Below are 12,832 nucleotides of genomic sequence, written 5' to 3' on the forward strand. Positions count from 1 at the left end.
GCCGCGGCTGCGGGCGAGCCCTGGGACCCGGGTTCAAATCCTGCCGCCCGGGCTGCGCGGGGGCACCGGGGCGAAGGCGCGACGCTCTCCCGCAGGCGTGAGGCCGCGCTGCGCAGGGCAGCCCCGTGCATCCGCAGTGCGCGCGTGGGCACGGGGCTCCCTTTCCCGCAGGAACGGGCGCTAGCCCGCCTTCTGGGCGTGGCACCGGCCAGCCCTTTCATTGGAGGGCCGCAGCAGCCCTCTCCCTGCGCTAGGATCGCTACCTCCCTCTGCACAGGAGGAGACGGAGGGTCCGAGAGGTGAGGGGCCGGCTCCGAGGCGAGGCACACTCTGAGAGCCAGAGGGCAGCCCTGGCAAGGAGCAGACGAGCCCAAGAGAGGGAAGGAGGTAAAGTTGCCAGCTGACTTGTCTACCCCGCACCATCTGCTGGAGAAGGGAGCTGGGCTTTCCCCACCCTGTCTCTTGGGCCGCCTGGTGTGGGCTGGAGGCCTTGGCCTTCTTACTGGGAAGGGACGGAGGGCGGGCAGGCCCTCCGGACAGTGCAGGACTTCGTGGAGGGGCGGGGTGGGGCGAGGAAGCCCCCAGTTCTGAGCCTCTGCTCTGTTCTAATCCCACAGCTGCAGTCTCCAGTGGAGTGGAATGCGACTCTTGTGCAGCAGACTCCCAAGCCTCCCACATTCCTGTGTGCTCTGTGCCCCCTCTGTCTCCATCTCTCTTGTTTCTTTTAGGGGACACATGGTCTTGCTTTGTTTTTTGGTTTTGTTTTGTTATTTGGTATCTGGGGATTAAAACCAGGGCCTTCATATTGAGAAAATCTTCAGCCCTTTAATTTTTTTTTTTTTTAAATTTTGACCCAAGGATTCAGTAAATCACTGAGTTGCCAAGGCTGGCGGCGGGGGGGGGGGGGGCTTGCAATCTGCCTGCCTCAGTCTCCCAGAATGCACCACCACGTCCAGGTGAGAATACTCATTGAGAAGGCCTAGCTCCTCAGCATCTCCCAGATTCACCCACTTCCCCCACCTCACTTAGGCATAGTCTAGGTCACACCTGCATCCCTGCAATAGGAATCTTTCTAAAATCTGACCCTGCATGACTGCCCTTCAGCACTGGGCTCCTCTTGGCTCTCGAGAACATCCAGATCCCAAATGCCCACAGCACTCTCTCTTCTTGGACTGACAATCTGGCTTCTGTAGTGCACCATGTCACTGACCCCAACAGGCAAGGTGACTTTTCTTTTCCCCCAGGTTCATCAGCGATGTCTCTGGATGCTTGCTGGTCCTGTTCCCTGAGCTTGAAATGCCGGTCCACCTGTGTGATCTCCCTCACTCTTCAAGGCTTAACCTGAGGACTCCACATTCCTGGGAGCTTCTCTCCATGTGCTGCTCTGCTTCCAAACTGGATATGCACCTTTCCTCCTTCAAACCTCAGTTCCCCTGTGTGCAGGGGTGGAGTTTCATCTCTGAGCTGTGTAATGTCATGAATTTGCCAGGATGGGTGGAAGTTTTTTCCTGATGGAGGAAGAGGTCCTTTGAGTCTGTGGATGTGTTGGATGAGAACCTTGCCACCTGTGCCTTCTACAGGCCAGGCATGATGTTGGAGTGCTCCTGGGCTCATGCCACAAGAACTAGAGAAGCTGAGGTTTCAACCAAGCTGTTGAGATGCCGGAGCACTGTGTGTATGTGTGTACATCTGTGCACACATGTAAAATAATGGGCTCTAGTGTTGGTGGAGCATTTTAAACTTCTCAGCACTGTCACCTCTTGCAACCTTTTGAGACAGGCCCTGCAGAAATCCACACTCAGATTAGGTCACTGCCTTAGTCACACAACTAAAATGAGGAACATCACTGGGCCTGAGCAGAGGCAAATCTTACTCTGGCTTAGGAGGAACCAAATTGGACCCTCAAAGTATAAGATACTTTGTTCTTTGACTCCAGTCTAACTTTGCTAGTTTTTCTTCCCAGTGACCCTCCCCTGCATTCTGCCTGTATCTTAGGGCCTGCTCTGAAGCCTTTGATGTCCCCTGTGCACCTTTTCCCAGAAGCAGGCAGAGCCATCTCTCTCTGCATCGTGCCCTGAATATGCCTCCCTGGCCCAGTTCAGAGCATACTGGCCTTATGATCTTAGGTCCCAAGGTCACATCTGAGCTCCTCCAGGTCAGCAGAGAGCTACAGTGGACTAGTTGCTTAGAATATGCTTTTGTGGATGCCTGAGGATCACTGAAAATGTATGCAAGTCCTTGCTCAGAGAAAATGCTCCATCAATGGCAACTAATAACATTGACATTATTTGTTATGTTTCTGCTTCAGGACAGGATTTATGTTGCAACCTTTATTTTATTTAATTTTCATCCTCATGAGATTGCTGTTGAAACCCCATTTTACCAATGAAAAAAACTGAGGCTAAATGATGCCCAATAATTTATCCATGACTATAGAGCCAATTAGTGGCAGAGCCAGAGCAAAAACCCAGTTCTGTCTGCCTTTGAGCTGCATCCTTTCTGCACGCCGCATCACATGGATCTTATTGGGAGCGCCTTGTGCTCGCTGCCTGTCAAGCAGAGCTGCTCTATTGATTAACATGCAAATGATTTTTTGAGAGAGGGCTTAAGTGTAGTTCTGTCTCAGCCAGCTAAAACGGAGATTTGCAACTCAAACCCTGGTCCTCACCCACTGCTGGGCTATCGGGTTTTCATCTCTAGAGTGATTGACGGATATTTTTTTTCTCTCTTTGACCCAGAACGCCAGGCCTCCAGTACTACTGAAATGTTTGCACAATCTTGAAGCATTTATTTAAAAGTTGCTTTTCCCCAAAGGGCCTGGCCTCAGCCAGATCCTGAGCCAGATCCAAAAAAACAAACAAATCCTGTCTTTACAAGTTCTTCAGCTGGGCTGCATGGGGCAGGTGGGGGCGGGGGTCCCCTGGGCCCTACCTTTGCCCTGGCTGGCTGACAGGCCCGCCCGGAGGCGAGGAGCCTGCCTGCCTGTTTACAGCCCTTTCCAATTCACAGGCCAAACAGGAAAAAGGGTAGGGGGTTGGGGAGGAGGTGAATGTCAGAAATCACAAATAACACAGTTGCGTCTCAAAGCAATAGGCAGTAGAGATATGACGCAGATATGGCTGGGTTGTGTTTCTTGAATGTTCTTTGGAAACCGAGTAGAGTCAGACCCTTGACACCAACTACCCAGATCCCCACAACTCTCACAGCATTATGATCAGGGCAGAGCTCCTTAGACGGGTCCTGTGAGCTGTGCCCGGCTGAGCTTTGTGATCTTGGCCCCAACCATCATGGTACCATGAGCGAACTAATCTCTAGCCCTGGCAGCATCTGCTCTGAACCGTGGCTATCTGGGGCTGTTCTCCTGGACAAAGCAAGATGGAGAGGAGGAAGCCCCATTTATGGAGGGCAGTTCTTGCACAGGATTTGGTGCTCATGGAGGTCATCTGATTTACTGAGCACAGAAGATGCTACTCCCTGCCATCCCTCTCTGCAGGAAAGGTCTGACCTCAACACCCCCTATCTGTTGTCTCCCCTTCCCTGCAGCAAATCACTGGATTAGATTGAGGTCTAACGTTCAGAATATGACGTGGCCTGCCTGACATAGCCAGTGATTAGACGTCAGTGAGAGAAGTGCACTGTAGAAGGGGAGACTGAGGCCCAGAAAGAGGCCCTCTCTTCACTGACAGTCATGAAGGGGCTGCCTGCTCACAAATGGGCTAATCGAGGCCTGCAGCTGGGAAAGCTCAAGCCAGTCCCCTGAGGTGCTTTCTGAGAAGTAGAGGTCAAATGTTCTGATTGCTTTTCCAGAAGCCACAAATGTAAAGACCTGTAGCAATGTTCTCAATAGGCACTACCTGCGCCTGTCATGAATCTGTTCCTCCTAGAAGACGCCCAATTCTTTGATGACCTTCACGCCTATCTCCATGTCCTAGTCAGCCCCAGGTCACATAAGGTATATGTCAGGCCTTATACTGATCATGCAATGCCACCTCTGTCTTCACCTTCTGGGATGCTTCCTGGAACACCTGCCTTCTTGGCCATTTCTTGAGTCATCTTGGACAAGTGACTTAGCTTTTCTTTAAGTTTTGTTTTTATTAGTACATGTTTGCGGTATACAGTAATTTCATCCACTGTGGGGAGCTGGTACCTGTTTGTAACAGATACTGAGTTTCACTGGACAGACTTCTCTTCCTCCTGCCTTCAGGACCCTCTGGGAGCAGTTCATACTGTGCCTGGGTTGGGAGGATGCTCTCCGACACTATGGGCTGGTTGCTATCAGAAAAGGCAAAACAATACTTCACTCTTTTCCCTCCTAATCCCCTAAACCCTTGCACATATACAATGAGGGCCAGCCTGGGAGTCCGCAGGGAGGAGGACACATCCCACTTTCCTCCTGCATCTTCAGAGAGTGGTACAGAACCAGATACAGCCTGGCACTGGGCAGGTTCTTACTAAGTGTATTTTGATGAATAAACCTAATTCTGGGAAAATCACCTCAATTCGCTAAGCCTGGCACTGGGCAGGTTCTTATTAAGTGTATTTTGATGAATAAACCTAATTCTGGGAAAATCACCTCAATTCGCTAAGCCCAAGCTTTCTCATCTATAAAATGAGGCTAATGTTACTACTCAGCTCATGCTCATTACAGAATTACAAATAGTGGTCCATACAAAGTAAATACATAGTGCCTACGTGTAATGATAATGCTTTCATGTGCTTAGGAAAACAAAGATTCAGGAGAAGGTAACCGCCTTGTTCAACATCTCACAGCTATAAAGTGGCAAAGCTAGGAATGGCTTAAGCTTGTCTGACTCTAGGCTGTGAGACGTGGTCCTAGTGGAGACATCCTGTTGATTTACAGTGTCATCTTTCTGCCTATTCTGAGTTATGAAATCTCCCGTCTTCAGGTGAGCATGTGCCTTTTGAAGGCTACATTTTCCATCCCCCTGTACCCCAGCAGCTAGCAGTGGCATCTGTGTTCTGGCCACAGAGTGGAAGCTATGTGTAATTTCTAGGAAGTGTCCTGATTTGTGTGTCCTGATTTGCCGATGGTCTGTCTTGTGACCTGGTAGCAGTGGTACCGGCCAGAAGACAGCTTGGGTCAGGCAGTGGAAGTTGGAAGGTGCCATTGTGGCTTGACCGGGAGAAGGGAGCTAGTCCCTGAGGGTGGAGCCTTTGTCACATCTTTTTCTTGAAGTCAAAGAGAAACTTTGACAGGTTTGAGCCACTATTACTATGGATGAGGATACACATCCTGATTTACAGTGCTTAGGGAAAGACTGCCAGTAACTAGGACTGTTGCATTTAAAACATTGTTACAAGAAACCCTAATTTTCCTCTGCTGCATCTCTGTTGACTAGTTCCATGCCAGCCACATAGCAAGTGAGTGGCATTTGGGGGAGCCACTCAAACGAGCTGGAGCCCCATCCCCGAATTCCCATCCCTGTGTGGTTCCAGCAAGGGCTGTGAGAGTGTTCAGCTTTTGACTGGACAGTGAGGCGAGGGGGCAGCTGGGAAGGATGGTATGTGTCATGGTTTCTGCTGGACGGCACAGGACAGCAGGTCAGGGTCTGGGTCCCCAGCTCTTTTCTATCTCATGTAGAATCCCAGGGTCCTAGGCCTAGGGTATGTGCAGTTCCATGATATGGGTTCCAGCCATCTCAGGACATCAGTCAATAATTAGAGACTTAAAGTGGTTCCCTTGCTTCTTCTGTTTTATACCATCCTCCCTTCCTGTGGGCCCCATCCTGAAGCATGCAGAATAGCTGACCAGGTCCCATAATGTAGTGGTGTTACCTACCATAGTAAGTTTCTTGTTCTAGGCGCCTTCTGGTTTCCTCTCTCCAGCTGATACACAGATATTCGGTACATCTTTACTAAATGAACTGAAGAATGATTTAGACATTTGGCCCTCTGGTATATGCTACCTACTATTCTGCCTCTTGGAGGAGGACTTGGACTCAGACTCTGAGACCATATGTCTCTGGCCCTTATGCACAGAATGTTCATCTGTGTCTAGGTAGGGCTAGAAGGGGCCAAGGGGCTAGTGGATCTGAGAGAGGATACAAGTTTGGGGTGGGTGGTAAAATTTGGGGTTGTCTAGAAGTAAGGTTTAATCCCTCTGATAATATTAATGTTGTCCCCAGAATGAGACTTGAGTCTAGAACCATCTACTTTTCTAATCAGCCTTTGCAGAATGGGCAGGGAGTTCCAAGGGTTAATGCCTCTGGCTCTTGTGCTTACCTTCACTTAGAAGACTCAAGATGATGATGATTCCTTGTTATACACATAAGACCGTCCTCCATACAGCACCCTCAGGATCAAGGTCAAATCTCTGCAAGCTGTACACAAGATTCTCTGAGACCTTGTTTTTGTCTTTTTCTTTTTTAATGGTACCGGGGATTGAACTCATGACCACACGCTTGCAAGGCAGGCGTTTATGCCACTGAGCTAAATCCCCAGCCCCGAGACCTTGTTTTTGGGTTCTGACCTGCAGAATAGTGTTCCACATCACTTGGACTTTGCCTCAGTGCACAAATCAGATGCACACGTCTCTGCACCTGGGAGTTGGTATTGTCAGCTGTTTTCTGTCACTGAGAGCCTCAGATTTTAAGACTGACTTTTCTCAATTTCTAGGTCAGGAGACTTCTCAAAGATGGAAGGGTCAAGTCCAAACATAAGGCAGAGAAGCTGTCCACCCACCCATCCACCCACTACCCATCTGCCCACCATCCATCCATCCACTTATATGCCTAATACCCCACCCCTCCATTCAACCCTTCACCACCCCCATCTATCCAGTATTGTGATTCTGATCCAAGCTTTGTGCTGACAGCTGAAGACTGTACAGCACCCCATAGTGGGATAGAAAAAGATGATGCAAATAGAATATAAAGAATAAACATGTAAATGCCATGTTGAGACAAGTAAGATGCTGTGGACAATAGAGGACATCCTCATTCAGTCATGGGGTCAGAGGGGTTTCCTGGAGGAGGTGCTTTTGAATTGATCTTAAAGGACCACTAGAAGCAGAGAAAGCATGAAAGTTAAGGACCAGAATGTGCAAAGGCCCAGGGGGTATCAAATAGCATATCACTCTGTTTGGCAAACACTGTGCACTGGAGAAGGCAGAAGTGATAGAGTTGGGTGCGAGGAAGGTCAAAGGTAGAATCTGATGCAGATTTCTTGACTGACCTGTAGACCTGTTCCAGGCTCTTCTGGAAGTGGACAGGGAGGAAGCACATGTGGAGGCCTCTCAGAGATAGTGTGGGTTGTAATAGGCAGCTGGTACCAGGTCTGAGTGAGTGAGTACTAAGGACAGGGGCTTTGGGGAACAAGCACAGAGAGGCTGGTTCAGGGCATCTCATTGACCTGGTGGGCATTACAGGGTGAGGCCCAAGCTGGCAGATGGGTCATGTTTCTCAGCCGCAGTCTTCCAAGGCTCAGCTGAGGAGCTGTCGCTGGGCAGTTAAGGCTGCTGGGGCTCTTCCCCTTCCCCTTATAGGGTGACTGCAAATGGCTACTGTAGCTTCAGCCCAGGGGGTCTCCCTCACAGGACCTGAACCCAGTCACTTTCTCCAGTTGCGTCAGGGCAGGGCGATTGTCTAAAACACAGTCTCGCATCTACCGCTCACTGCTTGTGAGTCAAAGCATACAGTTCTCAATAAGGCATTTAAAAACATTCCACACTTTATAAACACAGTCTCTGCCTCCCGCCCATCTTTCCTGCCATCCTTCCTTGCTTCCTCCCCTTGATCCAGCCTCTCAGTCATTCAAGGAACACCAACTTTTTATCCCCCCCACCCTTTGTTTTTCCTGTTTGGTTCTCCACATGCCTACCTTTTTGCCTTGTGTCTGAGGGGCAGGCTCTGCCTTTGTTCACTGAGGGGTGCGGGTGGTGGTGGTAAGGCTATTGCTCCTCTCCTTTGCCTATCACTCTTCCAGGACAAACAAAGGCCACTTCCTTTATGAAGGCTCCTGCCTTATCAACTATCCTTCCTCTAGGCTTCCACACCGAGTAGCTTGCCTCTTTATGGGGTATATAATTCATAGCATTGTTTCTGTGCCTGTGTGTTGCACACTGTCCTACCCCTTCCACCAGGGTGGCTGCCTTGTTTAGGCTGTGCACTGCATGAGAATACCCTGCTGAAGGGTGTGTCCTGGTGGGAGACTACATCTGCTCAAGAAGGAAGAATGCTTTTTTCTAAATTCTACATAGGAAGCTGTTCTCCAAGTGATGGGTTCAATTGACTGAATGTATTTCAAGTGGGCACTTTTCCGGTTTCTCAAAATAAGGTTCTTTGAGCTGGTATGGCGGATTGACTAATGGTCAACTTGTAATACTCAGCTGAACTGAGTTGGGATGGTGCTGGGTATGGAAGGCTGTGGCCAATAGCATGAAAGCAGACCTGGAGGGGAGGACGGTGTGCTGTTGATTCTCTGGAGAAGCCTGTTACCTTGGCTCTCCTGATATGAACTCAGCTGTTCTCCTTGTCCGGAGCTTAGGTCCTCACTGTTGCTGATGGCAGCTGCAGTTCCTTTTGAGGGAGCTCTGGATCTTAGCCTGAGTGTCGCTTCCTGGTTCCAGCGCAGATCCCTTAGCCTATTGACACACATCCTTTATTCTGCTGGTGTGGACTTCCTGGTTTCCACCACTGACCTTTGGGCCTCCCCAGTGCAGATGCTTGATACAGACTTGCGTGAGACATTGCTGTTGGTACTAGGCCTCCAGCTAGACTTGTGCAAGACATTGCCATGGGATCCAGGCCCTAGGTTGGATTCTTTGGGTCTCCTGTGTATAGACCGATCTTCTGTACTCTTCTACATTTGGCTTTTTGGGTGAATAATACAAAATAATCCTATAAGCTATGTGTTCTGTATTAAATCTATTCCCTTGCAATTCCTGACTGCCTAGCACACCTGGTGATAACCACACCCTATTTTCTAAATTCTTGAGGAACTTCTGAGTTCCTGAAGATCAGGATGACTTTGGCTCAACAACAGTGGCAGGCCCCAGAGGCCTTTGGGAATTTTCTGAAAGCAGAAGATTGAGCAGCGAGTCTTGGAGATATGCTACAATGCATGCCTGCCTTGTAGGGAGACCAGGCTCTGACAGTGTGGCTACAGATTTGTTTGGAAATTCCCCAGTAAGTGGTGTTTTTTGTCTCCCGGGGACCTTGAGAGCTCACTGGAGGACCCAAAGACTAGGTCTCCTCCAAATATTGTTTTAAACTGATTGATGCCATGCCAGGCAGAGAAGGGCCAGGCATTTTTCATACATGAAAGACAATATATTCTGGGGCCAAAACAAAATTATTTCACATTTGTATGATAACAGGCAGTGAGACAAAGATGATGTCTGAGGACATTTAAACCTCAAAATCATTAGTCACTGTCCCAGCAGGCTACACAAATAAATGATCAATGCACAGAAAAACAAGGCCCTCTGAGGTGTTTGCCCAAGACCACTTATGTGTCAAGCAGACTTATTAGATGTGAAGGGAATGATTATTTGTACAAAGTGAAATGAACATGTGCAATAATATTGTAAAATGTTTATTAGTCTAGAGTGTGCTGAATGTTCCTAAAATATATCAGGTTCTCAGCTTGCATTTAATGTACTGTTATAAATGATATCACATCCTTCCAAGCCGATTTTCCGCTTAACGCTAAGCCGCTTTGCTGGGGAAAGCGTGTTTTCAGATCCCAAGTATGAAAACACTGTGGGGTTAAACTCTCTTTTCTGCTTTCTGCTCCCCACCCCAGGTGGTTACCTCCCTGTAAAACTTGTCGCAGATCTGGCTGGGTGAGAAGGGCAGTTGGTTAGGACAGAGGGTGGTTAGAAGAGGAGAAGGAGGCAGTGGGTTATTGCGGTAGAAACTTTAGACAGGAAGCTCAGAGGATACGGTTTCTGGATCTGATCACTGATTCCCTGCTGTGTGGCCTTGAACTGTCCTTTCTCCTTTCTGGACCTTAGTCATTGTAATCAGAAAATGGGAACCGTGTCTGAAGGGACTACCAGAGCTAAATATCTACACTTTCTAAGTCCCAGTTTGCTGAGACCTAAGTCTGGGGGATCAGAAGGGATTTAGGAAGTGAATGAATGAAGTGCTACACAAAATTTCATATTTTTTTCTATGATTTTTTTGGCAAACTCTTTTTTATCTCTAATCCCTTACCCAGTTGTTCCCTCCCTTGAGAAGCCTTCTCAGATCCTCTAAGCAGTCTGTCGGTCTGCTTTTGACAGCACCTCATCCTCATGAAACATATTGCATCTCTTGCTCCATGAGCCTGTGGTGTCTCCACATCTGTCACCTGGGCCAGGTACATATTTGGCACTCAGGGAATGACTAGAGAGTGTGGGCCAGGAGAAGCAGAGCTGGCACGACCTTTGGCACTGATGCGATACTGGCCCTGCATCTGAGAGATGGGGAAAGGGGTTGGTCCAGGTTTAACTCTGCCTGGTCAGAGCCCCAACGAGACCAAGACTGCTCAGGCATTCTGGAGAAGAGTCTTAACAATGTTTCCTACAGTTGATGGGGAGCAGAGAGCCCTAGCTGAACCCCACCACCTTGGCTCTGAATAGGTGGGAGGGAGAGGCAGTCGGCCATGGTTGGGATCAGCCAAGGCTATCTTGGGTCTCAAGTGGGGGTAGGGTGGTTTCGCTCTGTAATCCTCACTCCCAGGGCTTGCTGAAAACCCTGATCTTCTATCAGTCCATGATAGTCTGGGGTTCTTTTGGGAATCTGAGGTCACAGCATGATGATATCTGTGCAGCACAACCCAGATGTCCTTGAGGTCCCCTCTCTTGGAGAATCTGCATTGCCTGACTGAGTCATCCTCAGTGGAGGACTGGGGCTATAGAAGCCACCTCTGGATGCTTCATCCTCACCCATAGGCCGGGGATTCTCCTGGCTCTGTGCTACCCCAGAAAGATCCAGGCTGGCCAGTACCTACATTCCTCATTCAGGGGTGGTGCTCCAATGTCTTGGGTGGCTGTGGATAGTGTGGCTGGGTGAGGAAGTGAGGTGTGTGTGGGAGGATTAGAGCTGTAAGTTGTGACTTAGAACAATCCAGATTCCTTATGCATCCCTGGGAGGCTGGATCCTGATTATCTCTGACCCTACGTTGTCTTTTTCCTCCTCCTCCTCTTCCCCTGTGCACCCAGGATATCTCATTTCAGGACAGCGCTCCCTGCCACTTTCCTATTAGTGAAGGACACTGCAACCTGAGATGTGAGAAGGCCACCTCCACTCAGCACTGCGCCTACTGCAGCCCTGTGGCCCTGTCAGCAGTCCGTTGACACACACATATGACACGAGAAGAGCGGGATCAGGTTATTCCTGGCTCTCCTCCCTCCATGTGTTGGGCTAGCCATGTCCCAGCACCAAATACCATCACATGTCTCAAGGGAGCTAACTATCAGTTCCTGCCACAGCTCTTTCCTGTCTCCTTCAGGTGGGAACTGTTTTGTTGTTGCCGGCACAAATCGCTGCCATGTTCCTCTTGTTTCCAAGTCCTCTCCACAGTGCACCCTGTAAAGGACATGAGTGCTGCACCTGCCCAGAGGTGGGCAGCCAGCAGACAATATAAGGAGGGAGGGAAGTGCGCTTTCCCTTTTATTGCCCGTCGGCTCTTGTTGCCTGCAGCTGCCACGGCTGCCCCTCAGCCAAGCCACTCTGCCTTGGAGCCAGTCGAGTATGGACTGAGACCTCCAAAAACTGTAAGATAAATAAACCTTTCCTTGATTCACTTCAGGCATCAGGTATTTTGTCTTAACAACGAGAGAAAAGTAACCAAGACACCATGTGAAGATGAAAGCAGAGTTCAGGGGATGCCCCTGTAAGCCAGGGAACCCGAAGGCTGCCAGCCAAAGCCAGGAAGCTGTGGAAGAGGCATGGGCATCCTTCAGGCCTCAGAGGGGAGCAACCTGCCAACACCTTGATCTTGGACTTTCAGCCAGCAGAGCTGTGAGACAGTAAATGTTTGTCCCCATTACTTCCATCCCTCCCCCAGCAAACCTCTGCCCCTGTTGATGGTACTGTTGCGGCAGCCCAAGCAAGTGAAGGACCCTCTCGGTGCTCCAGGCTGTGAGAGCTGCTGAGGTGATGAGTGGATCTGTGCAGGTGTTGGAGTAGCCCAGCAGCATGTGGGGGGAGAGTTTAACTAGGAAGTATTCCCCAAATACATGAGTCTGAGGAGCAGTGTTTAGAGATGGGGCCAGTGCAGCAGTGTTTAGAGATGGGGCCTTGAGAGGTAATTGGATCTCAAGGATGCTAACTTTATATCAATGGACTTAGCCACTGACAAATTCATAGCCTAGTGGAGCATTAGGAGGTAGAGCCCAGTTGGAGGTGGGGGGGCCCCTTGGCATGTCTTTAAGGGTACGCCTTGTCCACAGCCTGTTCCTCTAGCTCTGTCCCCTTTTCTATGCCTCCTGTGCCAAGAAGTAAGCAGCTTTCCACCATGATGCTTCTGCCTTGCTACAGGTCTCAAGCAACAGAGCCAGCTGAGCATGGGCAAAAACTTCTGAATCATGAGCCGGAATAAACTGTTCCTCCTCTTAAGTTGTTTTCACAGGTATTTTGTTACAGCACTGGGAAGATGAGCAACACAGGGTGGGACTCCAGGATTTCTGGACCTTCCCTAGCCCCAACTTTCCCATGTGAGGAGTTGGGAAGAGGAGCCCAGAAAGGTCAGTGCCCCCCTTCCTCAACTGGGTCACCTCAGATCACAGCAGGTCAGCAGGACTCCATCCAGACCCTGGTCCACTTGCCAAGTATGTGGTGACTGCTTTTTGTGCTGGGTGCCTCCAACCAGCATCTTATCCTTT

General features: G+C 49.6%; 2 long non-coding RNA genes across 2 annotated transcripts in view; both read left to right on the top strand.

Annotated features, from left to right (window-relative positions):
- LOC134473063 (uncharacterized) overlaps nt 1-12,832 on the top strand; it is a 181,221-nt gene that overhangs the window by 23,439 nt on the left and 144,950 nt on the right. The window lies entirely within an intron of this gene.
- On the top strand, nt 249-9,611 carry LOC106027738 (uncharacterized). The gene is made up of 3 exons (XR_010043164.1): nt 249-387; nt 618-956; nt 1,245-9,611. It is a non-coding gene; the product is annotated as an uncharacterized LOC106027738 (long non-coding RNA).

Source organism: Cavia porcellus, unplaced genomic scaffold, assembly GCF_034190915.1.
Source record: "Cavia porcellus strain 051 isolate PalLab524CR breed Dunkin Hartley unplaced genomic scaffold, mCavPor4.1 scaffold_25, whole genome shotgun sequence".
NCBI lineage: Eukaryota > Metazoa > Chordata > Mammalia > Rodentia > Caviidae > Cavia > Cavia porcellus.